Genomic DNA, 16,386 nt, shown 5'->3' with positions numbered 1-16,386 from the left:
GGGACCGGGGATGTAGTCAGAGGAGGGTGAGGGCCTCCGGAGGGGGCAGGGTGGGATATTTGCAGTCAGAGCAATGTAACTACATGCAAGGAAACCCCCCTGCTAAAACTCTATGTTAAACATTGAGCTCTAGAATCATTCTTCAGTGAAATCAGTTAATGTTCCCCAGATAAAGAAGAGTAGCACATGTTTTATTATGCAAACCATTTATAATCATGTGTAAGGTTCACTTGAGCATGCTAAAAGGCCCAGGCCTATGTGCTGTCTTTCCTCCAGATCTGATGAAGTGATTTTGCAAACTGGGCAACTAATTTAGCAAGTAAGCCCAGGCATAAACAACACAGTAAAAGGCAGGAAGGATTCCACCTTAAAGATAAGATTGCCTTTTAATACCCAAGAAGTTAAGATGTTAGAAATTCTTGACTTACTCTTTAGCAAACAATACCTCAGCCCACCTCGGGGGCTGAGCAGGTGGCCTTGTTTCATATGCTCCCAGACCAAGATGCTGGTATCTCAGGGAGAAATCATCAGAGGACGTTACTTGTGTTAAGTTAATTCTAAATATTCAGGGACCACTTAACAAGTCCACATCCCTAAGTTTTTTGCATGTTCTCAAAAAATCCTCCGCTGCCGTAGACAACACACCACTACGGGCTCTCTTGTCCCCTCCTGGCGTGAGCAGGGAGCTCTGTCCTTTCACTGTATCACTAAATAAAAGCCTGTACCTTGCTCTCCTACCTTGACTGTTTGTGAAGCTCATTCTTCGGCTCCGCAAACAAGAACCCCGGCATCAATAGGGTAAATGAATACCTCAAAGAAATGTAAGAGCAATAATGACAAAAGCCATTGCAATTGATCAAAGACAGTTTTTGCTAAAGCTCAGTCTACCCAAGGCATTTCCTGATAAAAGCTGTTTTCTGCATCAGAGTAGAAGGGGGTGTGAAATGAATGCATCCAACCTCATACTGAGCTGTAATGAAAACAAATGCACCGTTTTCAAACAAAAGGGATTTTGGAGCCAAGATAGTTGGAGCCCAGTGTCCGTGGACCATTTTGCCGGGGCAGCAGTTGTTCTGCCTTCTCAGGAGACAGTTCTTTTGGGCTCAGGAAGGAACTCCCCAGGTCACAGCAAGGCGGATGGATCCGCTTCTGTAAACAGTTGTGTGTTGAGAGTTGCCCTTATGCTTTAAAAATATTGTTGGGGAAGAAAAAGCAGCCCTCGGTTGTGATGTCGCTGTGAAAGTTTTCAAGAAGCTGGCAGGTTCCTGCTGGGCTTCCCTTCCAGACCATGGGAGCCTGGTATGCAGGGAACCCCCATCCCAGGAACAAGAGGTCTCCTGAGACCTTGAGAGTCACCCCAAGTCGTGTAAAAGGAAAATACTCAAGCAACAGGTTTTTCCGGTACTTAGAAAACAAATGTATTAGTGTGTGTGGTATAAATATAGCACATAAGCAGTGTGGGGGGAGGGTCTGTGGTGCTGGGGCCTTAGGACTGAGCCTACACTTGGTGTCACTGAGTGGGCAGCCCCTGGGCACTCAGGCCTTCTGGATTTTTATCAGGACTCAGGTTATCCAGGCCCGCCTGGATAATCCAGGACAATCTCTCCCCCTGTCCTAACCCTCATGTCCTTCCTGCTTACCCCCTGAGCCCGCGAGAGCACAGCTGCAGCTCAGGTGCACTTAGAGAAAAGCAGGGCTTGGCTAATCCCGGCGGCAGTCCCCTGCAAGGGCAGAATAAATGTGGTAAAGCCAGCTGCACTGAGCTGCTTCCACCTGCATTTTTGGTCCTTTGTAGCATTTTCCTTCAGTGCTCTTTTCCATTACAAAGCTCTGAAGAGTAGAAATAGGAGCAATGAAAATATCAGTCGCTGCATTATGGTTCACAAAAGAATGGTTGGTCCCCGCACACAGAGAGGTCGGGTGTTAGCGCCAGATGCACCCAGACGTGGCTTTCAGCTGGGAGTGCTGCCCAAGCAGCCCCAGAGAGCTCCTCCCTGGGCCTCACCTTCCCCATCAGAAAGCGGGCTTGGCTCGGGTCTGGGCAGGGCCGTTGCAAAGTTCACGGGGAGGCACCGATGTCAGGTGGCGAGTCAGCTGGAATCGTGCCAGCGCCCAGATGTGATTAGGGCTGGCCTCCACCCCCACTCACAGTCTGCGGCAGCTCTGCGGCTCAGGCCCCCCTCTAGGGCCCTCCACACAGCCCAGTAGATCCCTTTCCCCACAGGAGGCTCCTATGCAGCCATGGCCGCCCGCTCCTGGCCTGCAGGGACAACCGGCTTGGGGCAGCGCAGTCATCACCCTCTCTCCCCAATGAGGAAATGAGGCTTGGGGAGTGAGAGGCCGGGGAAGCAGCATCTGGTGGTTCAGTCTGTTTCTGTACCCCTGCCCACCCTCGGCAAAGCCTCTTCCATTCCCTGCTTCACAACGATGGGGCAGTGAAGTACTTTGTAATCTTTCAGGAGCACTGAGCGAGTATCAGTGAAAAAATAGCAATAGGATTCACATAACCAATAAGCTTCCCCTGGCCCCTCCGAGGAGGAGGAGTCAACACACACCAGCCATGCAAGGGCTGCCGATGGATCCGTCACTGCCGTGGGAAAGCGGTTTGCTGAGTGCTGGCTCTGACGCACGTGCCTGTCTCCTGCCCTTCCTAACCGTAAGCACACACTGGCTAACTGAGCTGACTGCTGGCCCCAGTGGGCAGGACACTCAGAGCAGGGTGGGTGGCTTGGCCAGGGCTCTGCAGCAATCCCAGCCATGGTCTAGGACACTCCTCATATGAACCAGCCATGCTGGAAACACCAGCTGCTAGTGCACGAACTTGACTGTAATACAAGCACAGACCCCAAGTCTGGAAGGGTGAGCACCTCCACTGTGGAGGGCCCAGGGCCGCACCCTAACACACACAAAACGCATGTCAGCGATGCTGGGCTTGTGCTGGAGGTGGGGTCAGAACTCACACTTCCATTCCATATATTCTTGTGAATGCAGCAAATATCCAATAATAAAAAACTTACAAGAGCATTATCTGTTAGAAATACCAAAATGTTTAAAATAACGTAAATAGAAATAGGGGATGAGTTAAGTGAACTATGTGACATACAATATCTGCAATATCCAATATATTATTAAGAAAAAAAGGCAGGTTATAAAACAATATGCAAAATATAATCACATTTTATTCAAAAAGGTTCTCTCTAGCTGTATAATTGTGCTTATTTTTACATGCATACAAAGCATACTGGTAAAAGACATAAAATTCATAAAATTCAAGCAAAACTCTTAATACAAAGCACAGACTATTTTTATTTACTTATTTTCTGAATTTTCTGAATTACTTTATTTTCTGAATTTTCAAAACTCTTGGGGTATAACTTTTGTGATTAAAAACTGCTCTAGTCCTATTGTGAAGCTAAGAGCTTGCTGAAGGGAAGGTGGGGAGAGCCCCCGCACCCCCAGGAGATGCCTGCCAGTGTCCATGGCTGTGCTGACAGGAAAGCAAAACCTGATACACGCCAAAGGCTTCTAACGGGCATTCACAGCAGGAGGGACATGGCCAATGGCTGCCTGAACAGCAGTGCAAAGGCACGACGCAGAACTGGATACATTGACCTGGAAATATCCCCAAACAGTCTGCACACAGAAAGCAAGCTGCAAAAAGGATGTGCTCTGGTGGATTAACACACTGTGATCACTGGAAAACGCGGGGAGTGATGACCCATACCGCTTGTGCGTCCACACTCATGGGTCAAGAGTAAGAAGCAGGTGGGAAGTCAGGGCGAGGTGGCACGGGGGGCCTGTGGGTCTCACCTGTACATGCTAGGTGATGGCAACCAAAGGGTTTGCTCTTTCTGTGCATTTGCTATAGGTGTGAAATGTTTGAGAATTTTGCATGGTCCATGAATGTGTGTCACTTGGGCTTATCCAGGCAGGCCTGCAGGCAGTCCCTGTGATGCGCAGCCCGGAGCCTGCTGAGATGGCTGCAGGCTGTCCCCTGCATTGGCCGCTGGCTGGGACATAAGCTGCGTAACAAGTAAAAATAGAACTGCTCCCACCAGCCCAAGGGAAGAGGGTGGAGCTCCAGCTTCTCTCAGGAAGCCTCTGAAAGGAGAGAAGGGTTCCTTGATCTGACAGGAAAGGGGATGCTGACTCCTAGTCCCCTGCTCTGCTACCCAGACACCCGCCTGGGGACCGGGCGGGAGAATCAGACTGGTTTTTTTATTCTCCACCCAGCTGGCACTGTACCTTAGGTAAACATCTGAAACTGTTTTTTCCCCCCCTTTATGTATACACTAGAGTAAGAAGGCATGTTCTGTATACATTTGGTGATGGCTGTAAAACTAATTGAGAAAGTGCCAGCAAAAATGCTTTACAAGTAAAACAGCAAAATATATTTACTTTGCATTATGGAGTGTTGACTCAGGAACTTTGGAAGTAAGTCAATCGTTGGCTTCATTTTTAACATTTACAAATTTTTATCAAAGTAATACATGTGAACAAGGTAAAAAATACCCTAGTAATATATTGTCTTTCTCCTCCCACCCCCACCCTGACCCTCACCAAAAGTTCCTCCACCCCAGGTCTAACCCTTTTTATTATTTCAGTTTCTAAATATCTAGTTGGTTATTCCCTTAAGCCTGAGTGAAATGCTTGCCTGTCCTCCTGTTTTGTGATTTATGAACGTTGACATGTACTTGCTTCTTGATATGAAAGATTAACGTGATAGGAATGATTAACTCCATCTCCTCCACCCTGCCCTTAAGTGACTCGGAGTGTTGGAACCCTCCTGCAGGCTCCCCCTGAGGCTCTGCAAAATGCTCTTCCTCCCCACAGGTGGCGTTCATGGAAGGTGAGAGTCCCACGGCCCTTGCCATCCACCTTCCCGCCTCCCTCCACCCTTCAGTCATTCATCTTGCAAACTCTGCAGTAAAGATGGATTCCAATCAATGGCACAGCAGCAGGAACCCTACACCCCTGGGGTCGTGAGCATATGGGTGTTACTTGTCATCACTGCACAGCTGGGCCCTGGGCCAGGGGACAGTTCCTTCTCTGTGAGCCTACAGGCACCCTGACCTCGAACCACTCCAGGCAGATATTCTTAGCATCAAGGCAAATTGGGTGAACCCATTTTACTGCATCTCTAGCTTGAAATCCTACCTCATTCTGGTTAACTTTATATCTGAAAATTAGTTTTCTTACATACATTCTATTTTTCTGCAGCTTTTAATTGTCTTTATTTAAATTAACCTCTTGTTGAAAATGGGGATCAACAGAGGTGAGGCTTAGAACCTCCCACCCCCCTGCTCTGAGAGAAATCTTCTGCATACGTGGATGTTTTATTGCCCTTGTCTAGCTTGGATTAACACATAGTCTACAGGCACACACCTGATCATCTACATTTGCTTTCTTACAACACTAAACTATGTTTTCTACCTTTATCTTGTATCTACCTACCACTTCAGCATTTTATTAAAAATAATAATAATAAAGAGAGAAATGTGGTATCCACATATAAATCAAGTATAAAAATCAAATGAATATTCATATTTGAACTGACTGTTTATAGTTCATAATGCGTGAGCAAAACCAAAAGCCTCTGTGATGACTGCCCTTGTAAGGTTCACCATGTAACTTATTCACTATGTAAGAATTTGTTCTCCATGTAAGAACTTGTTCGTTGTGCTTCAGAAGATTGGAGACTGACAACAATTAGGCTTGGGGTGGATTAATGATTGTGCATTGAGCATTGACCCCCCTATGCAGAATTTTATTGTGGTTAACAACCATTTGATCAATAAATATGAGAGATGCCCTCACAAAAAAAAAAAAGTACACACTTCCAATTGTAAAATAAATAAGTAACCGGGATGTAATGTATAGCATAAGGAATATAGTCAAAATATTGTAACAACTTGGTAGGGTGATAGCTGGTACCTAGAATTATCATGTATATAAATGTTAAATCACTGTGTTGTACACCTGAAACTAATGTAATTCTGTGTGTCAACTACCCTTCAATAAAAAAAAAGAAAAATTAACCTCTTGTTAATAAACTAGACTTAACAAACTTGTAATTAACTTTCTTCACAAACTTATAAGATGCCTGCTCTGCCATAGCCTCAATTTTACTACAGTTATTTCCCCAAGAGCTCCTCCCCAGTCCTCTCCCTGCTCCCATCCCATCTGGCTCCTTGTTCCCTGGGCCTTTGTCCAACTGTCACCTGGGACACCCTGTACTACCCCCAGGAGGATCACACTATGCACCAAATGCCATGTGTTTCTCCTCCCTAGTTTTCTTTCTCACTTTGATCATCCTCAAGGCAATACATCCTCAAGTAACTGTCCAAGACAGGAGACAGGAAGTGTATTTTTTTTGAGTCCTTGAAGGTATGAAAATATCCTTATTTTGCCCTATATTTGACTAAAAATTTGGCCAAATATAAAAACTCAGTTCAAAGTTACTTTCCAGTAGCTTCTTACATCTTTTGCTGCTGATGGGAAGTCTGATGCCACTGTGATTCGCACTCTTTTGCTGCGAAATTTTACTTTTAACCTCCTGGAAACCTGTTGTTCTGAACTTTTGTGCAAATATTTCTAAGGGTGGGTTACTTTTCCTCCAGTCTGTGTTCCACGGACCATTCTATCTGAAGACTGGGTTTTTTTAGGACTGCAAATGTTTTCTTCTAATATTGTATTGCTCATTTTCCTCCCTCTCCGTGTTCTCTTTTTTTGTTGCACATTAGTTGAAGGTAGACTTACTGAATCTCTCTTCTGTACCTCTTATCTCTTCTTTCAGTCTTTCTAGCCTTCTGGATTACCCTGTATTTATTTTCCCTCTCTTCTCCCAGTCTGCTTTCTGAGGCTGGAATGAATTCCTTTACTCAAATCTCACACATCCTCCAAGACCCAGACCACACATGGCGCCCTCTTCCAGCCTTTCCTGGCATCCTGTCCCCAGGCAGTGGGCATGGCCCCCTAAGCCGGCAGCTCCCTGTCCTGACCCTTACTAGGCTGCAGAAACAGGAAAGGATGCTCGGTTCCCAATCACATGAGCCTTCTCTGCCAGGTGGAGGGCTGTGGGAGGCTGGGAGGGAGTCTGCGGGGGGCCTGGGGGGACTGTGTGTGGGGATCTTATGGGTCACTGTCAGGTGGAGCTATGGGAGGCTGTGGGTGGGAGTGTGTGCACAGCAGTGGAGGGCTGTAGGCAGAGCTGTGGCGGGGGCTGGGTAGAGTTTGGTGGGGGCTGTGGGACAACAGAGTTGTGGGGGCCTGTGGACAACTGTTGGTGGGCTGCGCAGAGGTATGAGGGGGCTGAGGGTGGTTGTAAGGGTGGGGCTGTGTACAGCTGTCTCGGGCTGTGGGGGGCTGTGTACAGCTGTGGGCCAGGCCATGGGTGGGGTTGTGGGGGGCCGTGGGGAACTGCAGGTGGGGGCATGGCATTGTCCAGGCCTTCAGGAACTCCCAGGGACTTTCATGGAGGGGGAATAAGAGAAAGGGTAGGAGGGAGGGGAGAAGGGCCAGGTTGGGTAGCCCCTCCCTCCCTTCCAGGCTCCAGTAAATTCCTGGAATTCATGAACTGCCCCCAGTGAGGGATTTTCTGTAGAAACCAGGAAGGCTTGGGATTTCTGTGCAGGCTGCCAGGTGCGAAACCATCAGCACATGTGAAATTGGGGCCAGAGACAAGGGGACTCCTTCACTGGGGCACGGTGCTCACGTCTGACCTCTCCCTCCAAAGCAGACCCCGCCTGGCACCTGCAGGGCTCACAAAGCTCTGCTTCCCTTCACAGCTCCACTCAGACCACATTCCCCCGCTCTAACCTGCCACCACGCACGTGGGCCTCCCACTCCGGACATTCACGCAGGAGCCCCGGGGTGGCTGCCGATGTCCGACGCCAGGAATGCCCATCTTCCTCACTCTGTCCCCCCACTTCCTGGACACAGGACTCCCCGGGGCTTCCGTGCTCAGCTCCCCCTAGCCCTGCTGCCCTTGCTGCCCCTGCTGCTGCTGTGCTTGGCATTTCTAGACTCCCAGACGCCTTCCAGCCTCTGTCTCTGAGAATATGTTGAATCCAGTCTGGGACACACACTCACACACCCACACACACACGATGCCACAGTCTTGGTCAGAGAGATGATAATCATCACTTGCTTTCTTCTTTGCATTTTGTAGTGTTAACATGAGCTCACTTGATGCCGCCAATGCTCCTGAGAGAGGCAGGGGAGGCTTTCTCACTCACAGAAGGGGCGCTGCAGCCCTGCAGACCCCGGGCCTGGCTGTGGCCACAGTGAGTGAGGGGCTGAGCCCGGGGTCGCCCTCGGGGTCCTGCCACGCTCCGGCCACCACGACAGTGGCTCCAGTCCTCTCCCTCACGGTGTCCTTGTAACCGGAATGTCCCAGGTTTCTCTGGTCCACAGCCACATATCCATCCTCCACCTGCTCAAGGGGGTGTCCAGCTCCCTTCGGAGGCTCGCAGGGGGGTCCTGGCAGGACTGTCTCTCCTGCCCCCCGTGCCTGCCCTTTGGGGCCACTGCCGCTCTGCTTCCCCCCTGGGCCTCCTTTCTCCATGTTCTGGAGCCCTCTGGCCACAGTGTCTGGACAACCCCTGTGAATATTTTTGGGAGGACCCGTACATACTAAGGCCACAAAGCAGAGTGGCTAGGGCAGGTGACATTTTGGAAATTCAGTAAACTGTCATATTATTTTACCAGTGTGGGCTCTGCACAAGCCCCAGATGCGGGTCAGATGGGACTGAGCCAAGGGCCCTCTGTGGGGACCCACACTCATTTCCTCGATTGCCTCTCTCACCTCCACACATACCCTAGAAACTTCTAGAAGATCTCTACAGCACACATAGGCTTGTTGCTAACTACCCTGGATGCATACCCAGGCCCAGGTTGGTCCTGCTTCCCACAGAGATGGACAGATGCAAATTTTATTGGCCCTACTATCAAAGTAGATCCCAGTACGAAGGCTTTGCAGCACCCCCATGGCTACCAGTCCAGGTCCAGGCGCACCCTCTCTTACCTGGGCTCAGACAGCAGCCACTGACAGACTGCATACAGCCTAGCCCAGTCCAGACCTTGGCAGCCTTTCAAATGGGAGACCGATGGACAGAGAGGGCCTCCTTCCCACGCATGATGGCGTTACACCCTGGCTGACCTGGCACATGCCCCTCCCCACCCCTACCTTCTTGCCAGCCCCCACCCTGTTGGAGCCGCTTGGGCCTCCCTATAGCTTCTGGCTGTCCAGCAAGCAGACCCTTCAGGGGCCTGTGCATCTTGTTACTCAGATATCAAGGTTTGCGTCTCACTCCAAGCCAGCCGCTGCTCAAATGCTCCTCATGAGACAGGCCCTCTCTGAAACCTGTCTGAAAAGCTTCCTATCCCATCCTCCTCAGCCCCTCCCTGCACCACCCCTGCCTTATGATGTACTGACTTCCCAGGCACCTCCCTTCCTCTGCCTGGCAGCCCCACCCACTCCTGATTCTCCCCCTCCATTCTCTGGGGTGAAGCGGCAGCTGCTCTTGCCCTCCAAGAACAAAGGGGAGGCACTGTGCCAGGTGGTGGGCAGAGCTTCCCAGCCAGACACTGGCTTGCTTGCGCTTAAGGTAAGGGTAATGATAGTGAGGGCGCCCACTCAAGTCATGCTCATTATGTCCCAGACGCTGTTCTATGTCCTCGGCCTGTACTGACTTGCTTGATGACCACCTCAGCGGGTTTACAGATAGAAGACAGTCAAGGACCAGCTCCCTGTCTGGAGAGAGAGCACAGGCACTCAGCTACTGGAGAGGGTGGTGGGCAACAGGAACAGGAGCCAAGCCTGTGCTCCTGTGCCCTCAGACCCAGGGGCCTCCTCCAGTGCGTCAGCTGGACAGAGGGGATACGCCAGCAGGCACAGGTGTTCCTGGCGGTGCATGGCACCCCACCTCCACCGGGAAGTGCTGTGCACCCATAAGAAAGGGGAGAGATGGGAAGTGTCCAGGTGCACTGCCAAATTATTTTCTAAAAAAGGTCAGGTGCCAAATAGTACATGTAAGATGCTACTACTAATTGTGTAAGGGAGTAGAGGACATTAAAAAAAATTATATATATGCTTAAAACTTAGTTTTGCAAAGAGAAGTCCTGTGACTATAGGCAGAGGGGATGGGAGTAGAAGCAGGATTTCTCTGGGCACACTTTTTTCTGTAACAGCCTTATTGAGATATAATTCATATATCACACAACTCGCCCATTTGATATATATAATAATTCAGTGGATTTTAGTATATTCACAGACATGTGCAACCTTCACCGAACCAACTTCAGAACATTTTTATCACCCCAAAGCACACCTTTAGCCCTCACCCCATTATTCTGCCTTTTCCCTCAGCTCTAAGCATCTACTTTCTACCTGTACAGATTCGCTTGCTCTGAACATTTCATATAAATGGATCGTATCATACATGGCCTTTTGTGTTCGACTTCTTTCACTTAACACGTTTTCAAGGCCCATCTGTATGATAGCAGGTACCCACACTTCAGTCCTTTTTACGGCTGAGTAATAACCCGGTGTATGGATATACTACTCGTTGTTTGAATCCCTCCATCAACTGAACAACACTTGGGCTGGTTCTACTTTTTGGCTATTATGAACAATGCTGCTATGAACATTCATGTACAAGTTTTTGTGTGGACAGATGTCCATTTCTTTTGGGTCTGTATCAAGTTGTGAAATTGCTGGGCCATATGATATAATCATACATAACCCTTTGAGAAACTGCCAGACTGTATTCCAGCTGCACCGTTTCGCGTTTCCACCAGCAGTGTATGAGCATTCTAATTTCTCCACATCCTGGCCAACCCTTGTTATTGTCTGTTTCTGGACACAGTGGGGTGGGTGGTCGGGTAGGGCTGTTGGTGAGGCGCTGGCTCTGGGCAGGTGCCCATGGCTGGTGGTGGGGCTTGCTCCTCATACAGATAGGTGCTTAGGACCCCTGAGGGTGCTGGGACATCCCTGCCATCCTGTCTGTGCTGCTGGACATCTGGCTGGGATGGGCTGGAGCCACCAAACAGTGCAATCCACTTGAGGCCAACACTGTCTGGTTCCAGAGAAGATGGCCAGGGCACAGCAGAGCACATTACCAAGCAGTCACAGTCAAGTGTCACAGGGTTGGCGGAGTGTCAGCCAGACTCTATTTAAATATCTCCTGGCTCTGCCAACAGATAGAAGACCTGGAAAAGGCTCCAGAACTTCAAGAAGCAGTAAATAGAATAGGTGGATACAATTAAGTGTGAATCCACTAGGGCAGGGACTGCAAATGTTTGTGAATAGAGACAGGAATTGGGTGACGGGTGACCCATGGCTAGGGACTTGACTGGAAGACTCCCCCACTCTGGGGTTGGAGAAGGGATTGGTGGGGCAACCGTGCAGCAGACAGGGCCTGTCCGGATCGTAAACACACTGCCAGCCAGAAACACAACCTGATGTTCCTTGGAAAGGTAACTCTGATATTATTTTGGATGACAAAAATGTAGAATTATCTATCCAAAGGTGTATGAGAAGCAAATCCACAGTTTTAACATTGCTAAACATACATATTTGATCTTTTTGGCATTTGTTATATTTAGGATAATCTGGGCTATTAGAGTCATAGGCCAGACTTATCATTAGATTTTAAAGTCATAACTGAATAATTAATTTAGACTTGAGATTTTTAATTTGAAATCTTAACCTAAGTTCGTACACATTATTAGAATACTCAGAGCGCCAGTCACCATATTTTAATATATGAGATTTATAAAATCATACTTAGGAACTTGGGAAGGTTTTTTATCATTGACACTATTGAAGTACTTAAACATCAAATTAGAAGTTAAATGTACAAGTATAGTTTAATTCATTTAAAGGGGTTCAATTAACAAAATATGCAGATGGGCCAAACATACATGAAAGTCCTTTCCCCACAAAGTGATGGTTAAAATCTGCTAGGCTTATGTACAAAATAAGAACATTCATAAGTTAAATTTAGAAACTTAAGACAGAATTAGGCCTTTATATTTGTGATTTTGATAAACTGAATGATAATTTGTAAAAGTTTAAATAAAATAAGCCTGGAATTTTGTTTACAAAACGTACCCTTTGAGGACATAAAAAAAAAGTCTCCCATTGAATTGGAGTGGAGCAGAGGGCTGTGGGGTTCCAGGGAACCACTTTCACAGCTTTGCACATGGGGGCTGAGGAGGGTCCCTTGGCAGACCAGGGCTTCCCTGCCCCAGTCACTGGCCTGCAGTAGTGTGTCCACCGGGAATCTGTCCTAAATCTATCTCCACTGCAGACGGAAGGTCCATTTAAGACCCCTGCTTAATTCCACGAATGTGTTCCCATCATTTTCAGAATACACCCAGCTCTGCACACTGGCCCTGCCACCCTCATTGGCCATCTGCCCCTGCTTCCTGCCACCCATGACCATCTAGTCTCTTGGCCTCTAATCTGTCCCTCGAATCACTGAGGGGCTCCTGCCTAGAGATGGCCCTGGTTGTTCTGTGTCACTGGACATTCTCCCGGCAACCTGCGCCCACCAGCTCTTTCTCACCTTTCCTTTTGTCTGCAGAGGCTCTGACCACCCAGTCCTGGTGTTCACTGTACTGTTTTACTTCTCTCCTTAACTGTCTGACATTTCTTGTCTCTTCTTTGTTTGATCCAAGTGGGGTGAGGCAGACCCTGCAGACTTCTGAGCCCTACATAACTCATCTCAATCTGCAGCCTGGCTCTGGCTGAGGGGAGGCAGGGTGAGCACCCCTCTCCTTAGGGCAGGGGTCTGGACTGGGCCATGAAAGGACATCCCATCAGCACTGAACCTGTGAACTGGGACAGTAGAGGGACAGTCAGGGTGCCCATGGTATAGTGGCTTCTTGGAATGCATGTCTGGGTGTCTTACTGAGAGAGCCACCCACACATGGCCTTTCTGCTCCTTATCTCTCAGGCAGGCCGGGTTGCAGAATGCTCTACTCTGTCTCTGCTCAGATGCTTGGCACTGCCTTTGAAGGGAAGAGAGCAGACACAGAGGCGGACTCTGGCCCCACAGGAAGGCTCCTTCACTGGGACAGCGTCTCCTAGCCTGTGAGCTGAGGGGCAGCTCTGACCCCCAAGCCTCCCATGTGCCAGAATCCCACCATCGATGAGAGGAACACCGAGGCACACTAGGAGTTCCGGCATCAGCCTAGGTATGGTTTCTAGACACAAGTTTCTAGGAGGAGCCCTGGAGACGCTTTTAGCTAGAGAAGCCCTTGGTGCTGTGGGCTCTGGGCTTCTGGTCAGAGGAGCCAGAGGTGGGACTCAGCGGAGGTGGTCCTGTCCGAGGGTAGAAGAGGGAAGCTATCAGTCGGGAGATCTCACATGGCGGCGCCCCAGCCTCCTCTGGAGGGCCAGTAAAAGCAGTACTGCCCTGCCCGCCGAGCGAGGGCAGAGAAGCCCCAGGAGTTTCCACCAGGCCCGACCACAGAGAACCACCGTATCAAGCACGCCTGCGGCCCTTCATTCTTTTCAGTCAACGAGAAGAGAAGGAATGAGGGATGGGCAGGGCCGGTTAAGCACATCAGGTCTGATTTAGTTCTTACCTCCTCTTTCTAAAAAGACCCCAGGCCTGGAATGGCGTTCAGGAGACACAGGGACCCCAGGGAAGGACTTGGAGTTTCTGAGCGACTCCTGGAGGCCTGCAGGGAGGAGCTGTTTGGCCGTCCCTGTTGTCCAAGCCTTGCAGTCCATGGGGAGCACACAGGCATGGAGGGAGCGCTGGGGCCGGTGAGGGTGACTTGGTGTGCCTGGAGATGGGGGGAGGCCAGGTGAACGCGTGTGGCAGGCCTTCCCTGCAGACCACACCAACATACAGAGTCTTGGCCGGTCCAGGAGACGGTGGCACAGGAGCCCTCCTGCCCCCATGCGCCCCAGCATCCTCCATCCACTGAGAATCTTGTGTTCACCCTGACTTGGCTGCAGGGACAACCCCAGGGGTCATTTCCCACTCACAGCTTGAATTGGCAAATTGATTGGGGTTGGGGAGGGCCTGGAGGGAGATGCCCCAGGAGGAGAGGGAGCCCAGGGTGGGCTAGGTCAGGTGAAGGGGGGCGGGCAGACCAGAGGGGGCAGGCCTCCTGGCGCTTGGCCCAGGCGCCACTCTGTGTAATTAATTACCTAACCTGGAGATGGTTGACCTGCGGTGCTCTGGGGCCTGGGGCAGGTGCCCTCCCCTCCCACATGGCAGGCTGGGTTGCAATGGTGGCTGGCTGAGAGGCCAAGCTGCCTAGCTGCCTGCAGGCTCCTGAGGGAAGGGCACGGCACGGGTGTCTGTGAGCCGCACTCTACAGGCTTGTCGGTTCTAGGACGTCCCTAGGCCTGGTTCCCTTTTAAGGCCAGGGCTACTGCTCCGTTTCTGGCTCTGATAGCTGCTAGCAAGTTGATTAACATTCTTGGGCCTCAGTTTCCCATCTGAGAAAAGAGGATGGGTCTGTTGCTAGTATCTGTTTACAGGGAAAAGCCAGTCTTATTTGTAACATTATTGTTGGTCAAAGCCAGTGGCCAGCAGTTCCTGGCACATCATGTATGTCAAGGGGTGAACTTCATAGATGAGAACAAGCTGAACCTGCAGACTCCTTTGCTCTTTGGGGGGCCCCCACCCCATCTCTTCTTCCATCTTTCTCCCCTCTGTCTCCGCTGGAGGACCTCCGGCAAGTTCTCCTTCCCAGGAACACAGCACCTTTGAGCTGCTCTCAGCCGACCCGGAGCTTATTTTACATTTTACACAGTATCAGTGCGCTCAGGAGCCCGTAATTAGACTTATGAGGTGCCTGCTGCACACCCGGCTGTGCTCAGGCTGTGCCCTGATGGCTCCCCAGTAATCTGCCAGATCTCACAGATAAGGCCTTTGCCTGGACAGGTTTCCACCACAAAGCACCCGGAGCTCAGGGTGGGGTGGTGATTGGTGGGGTTTTCCATGCTTTCCCCTAGCATCCAATAGCTGTGGGAGCCCAGTCCCCACAGGCAGGACCCCCTCCCCAGTGAGTAAGCGTTGGGACAGGGCTGCATGGGGACAGAACAGACCAAATCAGGGCTTCATTGACCAATGTTTCAAGCAAAGTGGGAGAAACCTCCACAGCACAGCCAGCTGCTGACGTTTGTGTGCAGTGGCCGGTGGGGAGGCTTGATGAATGGCAGGGAGCCGCTCTGCTACAGAGCCAACCGCACAGCCCCTGCCCAGGCCCCCAGGCCAGGCCTGTTTCAGAGATACCTCAGTGCTGCCGCACCCCCTGCCCACCAAAGGCGCCTGCCTGTGGTCCAGGAACGCCCTCTGGAGCAAGGTCGTACCAGCTCCAGGGCCCCAGCCAGGAGGGAGCAGGCTCAGCACCAGGCCCTTCTGAGCAGCCTTTGCTGGGGCGGGGGTGGCAGGGGGCAGTGCCACGTCAGGAGACCGCAGTCGCCTGGGACTGACTGTGCAGCAGGACCCCGGGTGCCAGAGGGGCCAGGCAGGAGGCCAAGGGCCAGCAGCCGTGAAGCAGCAGGAGCAGGGCTTGCGGTGGAGTGGCTCCTCTCTCGCACCCCCCTCCTGCCCAGGACAAGCACCGGCACCCCATGGCTGGAGGCCTGGCAGCCAGGCCTGGAGAGCACCAGCCCGCCCTGCGGCCCACAGAACCTCGCCCAGGCGGGTCTCTTTGATCCGCCTCCTGGGTGGGGCTGTGTCCTCAGCGCTGACTTCCCTGGAGACTGCCTGTAAGGCTCAGCCTCGCCTGCCCCAGCCCTGTCCCCGGCAGTCAGAGCTCCCCTCACTGCCTCCCCGGAGAAGAGTGCCTGCTGTCCTAAGGAGGTTGGCACCAGCCGGAGAGGCAGAACCCAGCCTCTTCGTCTCATTTACCCAATCCCTCCGTGAGAAAGGGGCGCTCCCGCGTGTGTTCACACCCGGGGGGCCACTGCAGTGAGGGCAGCGGAGCAGGGAGCCGCAAAGACCTGCCTCCACTTTCAAGCTTGTATGTTAACTGGGGGAGGGGCAACAACACCTAAGCATGCGTGTCAGGCAGGTATTGTGATAAACAGAAAACATAATGAAGGGAAGGGGGCGCCAGGTGGAGAAGGGGTGCTTGCTGTTTTAAATGGGTTGATCAGGAAGGCCTCCTGGAACAGGTGATATTTAAGCAAAGACATGAAAAAGGCCTTGCAGATGTCTGGGTGGAGAGTTTCCAGGTGGACCCCATGCAAGGCCCCGGGCTGGAGGTGCCTGGTGTGTGGGAGGGACAGCTTCCAAGCCAAGGGGCTGGAGGAAGCAGGGGGGCGACAGGCCCTGTAAATGAATATGAAAAGTATTCGGTCTTTGTCCCCAGTTCCTGGCCTGGCACAGAGCTTCTAAAACCCTTGGAATT

The sequence above is a fragment of the Manis javanica genome, chromosome 18 (genome assembly GCF_040802235.1).
Source record: "Manis javanica isolate MJ-LG chromosome 18, MJ_LKY, whole genome shotgun sequence".
Classification (NCBI taxonomy): domain Eukaryota; kingdom Metazoa; phylum Chordata; class Mammalia; order Pholidota; family Manidae; genus Manis; species Manis javanica.
The sequence above is the reverse complement of the archived record's forward strand: the minus strand, read 5'-3'. Positions refer to the sequence as shown.